We start from the raw sequence: 7,274 nt of genomic DNA, 5'->3' as shown, positions 1-7,274 counted from the left end.
GTTTAGCTATGTAAATGTAATATGAATTTGTCATTTATGTTGAATTTGCTATATATAAATACCATATAATACCTTATGTATGTCATTAAATATGTCAACTTAATTTTATTTGGCTGAATTACAGCAGTAAAGTATATGTAGGTTTTGCATTTATAATTGGTACCTGTCTACTATAACTGTCTGCTCAAAGAGCTTAAAAAGTTTAGAGGGGATATTTGTTCTTCCCCTGGGTTAACATTTTTATCTAAATGACTAGACTTATGTCCAGTTGAAGATCACACTTTAAAAAATGCCTTAAGGGGAAAAAAGAAAAACACCTTAAGGCAAACATAGCTTATCTCATAAATCAACTAAAGAAAGTCCACATTAACCAGGGAATATAAAAAGGTTTCAGGTATAACTTAGAAACTTATCTTGGTGCCTCCATTCCAACATTTTAGAGCTAAGTACCAATACCTAATTAGCAACTCATAAATTAATCAATACTAATTATTCTTATGACAGAAAATAAAGTGAACTTAGTACATAATCTTCGTATTTAAATTAAAATGGGCTGAAAACAGCCTCATGATCAATTGGGTAGGACATTTCTTAGTAGAGGTATGACAAAAGGACACAGCTGAGTAATTATTCAAGATTTTTCTGTGTACTAGCACAATTAATGGCCTGATGAGGGAGAAGGCTTTATGATAAATAACTTCCAATGCAGCACTTGAAGCTACAACTCTGCCTCCTTCCATGATGTGATTGTGGAAAGTGACCCTCCTCCAAATAGACTATGACTTTCACAAGTCATTGTGTTGATTGGCCATCCAGTTTCCAATGAATGGACTGGGAAGCTGGTAGAGCATTTATTGAGTAGTTTATTGAGCAGTTATTGAGAACCAGCATGATGTAGAAAGAGAGCACTGTCCTGAGTTGAAGAGATGGGGGATTTGAGTCCTTGAGTCCATCTTTGGTGTTCACTAGCTTATGTGACCTTAAGTTTATTTAAACTCTGAACCTCTCTTGGTTTCCTCATCTGTACAAAGGACGTAATGAAATTGGTACCCTCCTATCAGGAAAAACACTTTGTAAACTTTAAAGTGCTATAGAAATGCTAAATCAATGGGTTGCACAGTTGCATTGTTCTTGCTTACACTATGACATTTCACTTGTTTTGAGGTCAGATTTAGGCTAGGCAAGGGTGGACAGGAAACAGTGTAGGGCTCACATACCAACAGGATTTCCTCATGTAGCCCTCGTTCCTAGCAGCTGACATTGTTTGAGAGGGCAGTTTCAGTGGATCGGTAGAGATAGATGAAAGTTTGGAGACTGAGTTAATGGCAAAAAATAAATAAATTAAGGCAGCAAGTGTATACTGCTCTTACAAGGAGTTTGGAAGCATAAAGGAGAAAGAAGTTGCAAAGTAGTGAGTGAGAATATCTCAAAATTTCCCTAACTTTACCTGTTCATTCATTTGCTCATCACCCTTTGGTTTCATAGGAAGAACTGTCCCACTTTACTAAGGCTAATTCTTCCATGTCTGGCCTTAAATCCCATTGCCTTCCATCTCCTTTAGGACCATCCCTTGTTTCCTCTCTCTCAGACCTTTATTTTCTCTCTGCCTCCTCAAGCTATACACATAATTTGGTATCTCCAATAATTTAAAAAACAAAAACCCACATGACTTCCTTGGGAGTCATCATGATGTGATGGAAAGGGCAGCTAGATGGCCATTGGATAGAGCATTGGCTCTGGAGTCAGGAGGACCTGAGTTCAAATCCAGACACTTACTAGCTGTATGACCCTGGGCAAGTCACTTAACCTTGATTGCCTTCCCTTCCTCCCCCCACCAAAAGAAAAAGAACAATGGATTCTGAGTTAGAGGATTTTAGTTCAAATTCCAGCTCTGCTCCTTACAATAAGCTGTGTGACTTTAGGAAGATCAGGCTTTTCACCCCTTTGGGCCTCATTTTCCTCATCTGTAAAATAAGGTTGGACTAACTGACCTCAATGCTTCCTTCCAGCTCTAAATCTATGACCCAGTGATCCTCTGACCCTGCTATCTCTTTGAACCACTGTTCCATCTCTTGTTACCCTTTTGCTGCTAAATTTATGACACTATTTCACAATCATACAGTACTTTGCAAAGAATTTTCCTCAAGAATGTCCCTTTCTCCACATGGATCCGGAATCCAAGATCAAAGATTGCCCTTGGTATGACCGAGGCTTCTGTAAACATGGTCTCCTCTGCAGTCACAGGCATACCAGAAAAGTCATTTGTGTGCGTTACCTTGTGGGATTCTGTCCAGAAGGGCCCTCCTGTAAATTCATGCATCCTCAATTTGAATTGCCCATGGGGACCACGGAACAGCTACCCCTGCCTCAACAGACACAGTGTCAGGAAAAGCAAAATAACCATCCACCATTACAAAGGTCATCTTCCTTGATCCAGTTAATGAGTCAGAACTCTTCTCCCAATCAACAGAGAACCCCACAGGTCATTGGGATCATGTACTCTCAAAACAACAATGTGGGCAACAAGGGATCCTGGCTGTTAGAGTAGGTCAAATGTTACAAGTGTGGTAAGAAAGGACGTTATGCCAACAGATATGCCAAAGGACACTTGGCTTTTCTCAGTGGACAATGGTGCCCGCTCATCAAAGACAGTTCAAAGAGCAGTCGCCTGAGGAGCCATTTTTTCTCCCCTGTAGCTATTGTGCTGGGAAGAGCTCATCCCACCACCATCCCTTGGATCTGTGACTTGTTTAATGCCAATGTGGACAAAACTAGGGTTAGAGGCTGGCTAAAGGGTTTTTCTTTTCTAAAATTTTTTTTGAGGGTTAGGGGTTGCCAGTGTCCCTATCATTTTGTTTTCTTTTTTAAAAGAAATATGCTATTTGGTGCCTCTGAGGGTGATGCCCTCAGCTGGTGTCACATGCCTGTCACTGAACCCAACAAGCCCATTTGTTAAAGGCTTGGTTGCTAGTGATGTATTTGAAAGACAAGTGGCCTTCTGTGGTCTCTGACCTGAGTAAGTGGGAAGGGTCTCTTATGTCACTCAAAACCTGGCTTTCTGCCAAATTCAGAAGGAATGCCTGTGATACAGTAGTCAGCCCTTATAAGAAACTTGATTTTTGCCTCACGCTGGTCCAAGCAGCAAGAAGCAAATAGCAATTCAAAGGGAGGCTACAAAGAGTCGGAGTCAGGTGCTCATTTAGATTAGGGTCTATTTGTGCTTGGGGTGTTAAGTTTAATTTGACAACACCAAGTACAATTTCACAGGAGACTTAAGTCAGAGCCACAGGTTATCTGTTTTAATAGATAACCCAGTTGGCAAGAAAATGTTATATCTCACCTGTACGTATGTTATACTCAACGTTGTATTATGTCTCCTTATTGCTTAGGTGCTGTTGGAATGTAAAGGAAACCACCATGTAATTGAATATGCTGTTGAAACTCTATGTAACTATCAAATGCAATTTTCAGGGAAAATGGGCCTATGAAAATTTAATTGCAATAATTTTTATGATTTTGATTAAAGCCTTTAAAAATTTTTTTAAAAAAAGAATTTTTCTCAAAACAACCCACTGATGTCTGTAGTATTAGACTTATTCATTCAGTCTTCAAACAAGCATTTATCAAGCATCTGCTACTGAGTGAGATAGGAGGCGGCTAGATGGCTCAGTGGATAGAGCACTGGGCCTGAAGTCAGGAAGACTTTAGTTGAAATGCCATCTAAAACACTACCCGTGTGACCCTGGGCCAAGTATAATCCTGTTTGTAAGTAAGGTGAATTTTAGTGTAAGTAAGGTGGGTTTTAGTGTGTGTAAAGTGGATTTTTGTTATTATTTCTTAGAGTTCAGCCTCCCAGGATCTTTGGCCATAACAACCTCAGTTTCCCAGAATCCATGGCCATAACAATCTCTGTTTCCCAGGTATTAGATATGAGTTGTGAGGCTTATGGTTCAAAACATCTCCACCACGCTCGTGCAGCATTATATAAGGATAAATAAATAAAAATGTGTGCTGAAATTGTAAACATTCACTGTGACTACACAGTGAGATAGTAAGGATGAGGTGATGTAAATTTGTGAGGCTATTACTGGCAATATGCCTTCTTTGTCTGATGCCCTATAAAATAGGTGGTCAATGGTCAGTGAGTTGGAAAACCTTTATGGTTGAATGCACAAGCTGGAATGCTGTGTGCCTTGATCAGCCCCCATCAAGGTTTGGGAGGGGGGAATCTGTGTGTGCCTCAACTGGCCCCCATTGAGGCTTGAGGGGGTTTAGGGGAACCCTTTAGGGTTGTGCCCATCTCAACTGGCCCCATTGAGACATAGGGGTAGTTGCTCCCCGCCCCTCTCACCAGCCCCTGCTAGAAGGGTGACTAGCAAATACTGTAGGAGCTTGTGGTGCTTCCATTATCAGCAATACTGTGTTAGAGAAAGCTAGACTAGAATAAAGCTTATTATTAACCCCCTTTGAAGTTGTCTTTCCTGTCTGACCAGATCGAGAGTGAACCTGTTAGAGGCTGGAGTCCAAACCTCCAGTGCCTCCTGTGTATTATCTAACACTTTTTGCCCCAGTTTCTTCATCTGCAAAATGAGCTGCAGAAGGAAATGGCAAACCACTCCGGTAGCTTTGCCAAGAAAATCCCAAATGTGGTCACAAAGAGTCAGACACAACTGATACAACTCAACAACAATGACCCTGGATAAGTCACTTAAACTCAGCTTGCCTTAGTGGCAGATAAGTGGCTCAGAGCACACAGTGCTGGACTTGAAGTCAGGAAGACCTGAGTTCAAATCTGGGCTCAGACACATGCTCACTAGCTCTGTGACCCTGGGCAAGTCATTTAATCTCTGTTTGCCTTAATCCACTGGAGAAGGAAATGGCAAACCACTCCACTGTCTTTACCAAGAAGATACCATACAAAGAGTTGGGCACAACTAAAACAACTGAACAACAAATCATATGTGTGTGTGTGTGTGTGTGTGTGTGTGTATATATATATGTATATATATATATATATATACACACACATATGTGTGTGTGTGTGTGTGTGTGTGTGTGTGAGAAAGAAATATACAATCCCCTAACTAAATGGGAGCTTTTCATACTGTTGGCCACAACAAGATGGTACATCATCTCATCTGGCTCAATAGCATATGTGAGGTGGAAACCCGAAAGCTAGGGAGACAGGATTTGATATTTCACAAAAAATCGAAAACTGCCAGATGTAGAAACTCCATGTATCAATGCAAGTATGCAATGTATAATTCTAAAGAGTTGTCTGGGGAAACTGAGAAGTTAAGTGACTGGCCCAGGGTCACACAGTGAGTAGATCTCAGAAGAAAGCTATGAATCCAAGTGTTCCTGGATCTGAGATCCTGTTCTCTGTCAACTCCACCATACTATTTCTCAAAAACCTTAACACACTATAGAAAAGTATACTGAAATTTTATCTTGTTAAGGTCCCTACAACCATCCCACCAGTTAGAATAGTAAGATTACAATAAATAGGAAATAGGAACTAAGAGTCTAAGGAAGAATATAGAAGCCACTTGCCAAAACTCCCTCTTAACTTAATTGAGGCCACATCTAGAGACTATGTGCTAAATTAAGAGAAGCCAGATAGGCCCCAGTAAATAGCCCTCAGCCTGTGACTGCAGATAAGCATCAGATATGTGTAGTAAAACCAGAAAATGATATGAGATAAGACAACCCTGAGGTGGCAAAAATATACCAATAAGGCAACCCCAAGGCACTACTGATGATAGTAGGATGGCCCTGATATGCTCATGAGGCAACCCTAAGGTGGTACAGATAAGACTTAGTCCCTTCCCCTCCCCAACAAAGGCCTCTAAAAAATAGGGTCCCAAATGCTTCTCCAACTTAGGGTCCATGCTGCTCAAGTGGTCCCAACTCTGATCTACTGTTACATAAGTGACTTTACATCCCCCCCATCCCCCCATCCCATTCCTCATGCTATCTGCTTCTGTACTCCTTGAGCTTTGTTAAAGTGATCTATGCATTATCCCCCTGTTGCTGCCAGCATGATCTTTCCTGGAAAGTATCCCAACACCTGGGCTTGTTCACCCTGACCAGCTTTTGGTTCACCCCCTTAGGCATAAGCTGGACGCCATGACTAGGACTAAGTCATCAATACTGTGGGGTAGCAAGGCCTTAATAACCCTCTAGCAGAAATCAAGAGCTCATGGCCTATCCCTGTGCCCCTCTGGGTAGGGACTTCCCTTCACGGTTGGGTTTAACAGAATAAAATCTACTATTGTTACTGAAGGAACCAAACTTCACAATGTTAACATACACATCCTTGTCTAAACCCTTTGAGAGCAGGTATTGTTTCATTCTTTGGATCTGCGCATAGTCCCTAGAATGTAATAGTGTTTAATAAATGCTTGTTGATTCTTACTACAAATAAAACTGCAGGCAGCTAGGTGGCACAGTGGATAGAGTGCTGAGCTTGGAATCAGGAAGACTTCTCTTTCTGAGTTCAAACCCAGCCTCAGACACTTACTAGCTGTGTGACTCTGGACAGATCATTTAACCCTGTTTGCCTCAGTCACTCATCTGTAAAATGAGTTGGAGAGGGAAATGACAAATCACTCCAATATCTTTGCCAATAAAACCCTAAATGAGGTGATGAAGAGTTGGACATGACTGAAAAAGGACTAAGGAACAACAAAAATAAACAAAACTAGATGAGTTTTAAGAATTTGGAGCTAAACAGAAGGATAGCTCACAGGTTCTCATTGAAAAATCATTTAATTTAAATTTAATTTAATAGTTAATTTAATTTAAATTTAATTTAATATTTACTTCAAGTCAACAACCGTTTATCAAAAACCTACTGAGTGCTAGGCATTGAGAACATGAAGCTCTTAAAAAGAAGTCCCTGGCTTTAAGGAGCTTACATTTTACTTTGAAAGTTAAGACGTACCATATTTCCCCATGTATAAGACATACCCTTTTTTTGAAAAATTTGGAGTCTAAAAACTGGGTGCATTTTATACAGTGGTTGTAGATTTTTTTTACTTGCATTTCCTGCTTTTTCGTACTTCTTGTCTTTGCACTCATTGTTTCACATTTGTTCTGGTATGTTAGGTTATGTTTTGCCACGTTCTGCCCAGATATGGCTCAGAAAAGATTTTCGTAAAGTGCTGAATTCAAGTTAAAAGTGATCCAGTTTGCAAAAGTGAATAACCGTGCTGCTGAATGTAAGTTTGGTCCTCCTTCAAATAAGAAAACAATCTGAGACTGGCTGCGGG

At 40.5% G+C, this 7,274-nt stretch overlaps 1 pseudogene; it reads left to right on the top strand.

Moving 5' to 3' along the window:
* The first annotated feature begins 1,037 nt into the window (after window positions 1–1,037).
* The window catches only part of LOC118832085, a 19,688-nt pseudogene continuing 13,451 nt past the window's right edge, over window positions 1,038–7,274 (top strand).

Source organism: Trichosurus vulpecula, chromosome 9 (genome assembly GCF_011100635.1).
Source record: "Trichosurus vulpecula isolate mTriVul1 chromosome 9, mTriVul1.pri, whole genome shotgun sequence".
NCBI classification, from domain to species: domain Eukaryota; kingdom Metazoa; phylum Chordata; class Mammalia; order Diprotodontia; family Phalangeridae; genus Trichosurus; species Trichosurus vulpecula.
This window is presented reverse-complemented; position numbering and strand designations above follow the sequence as displayed.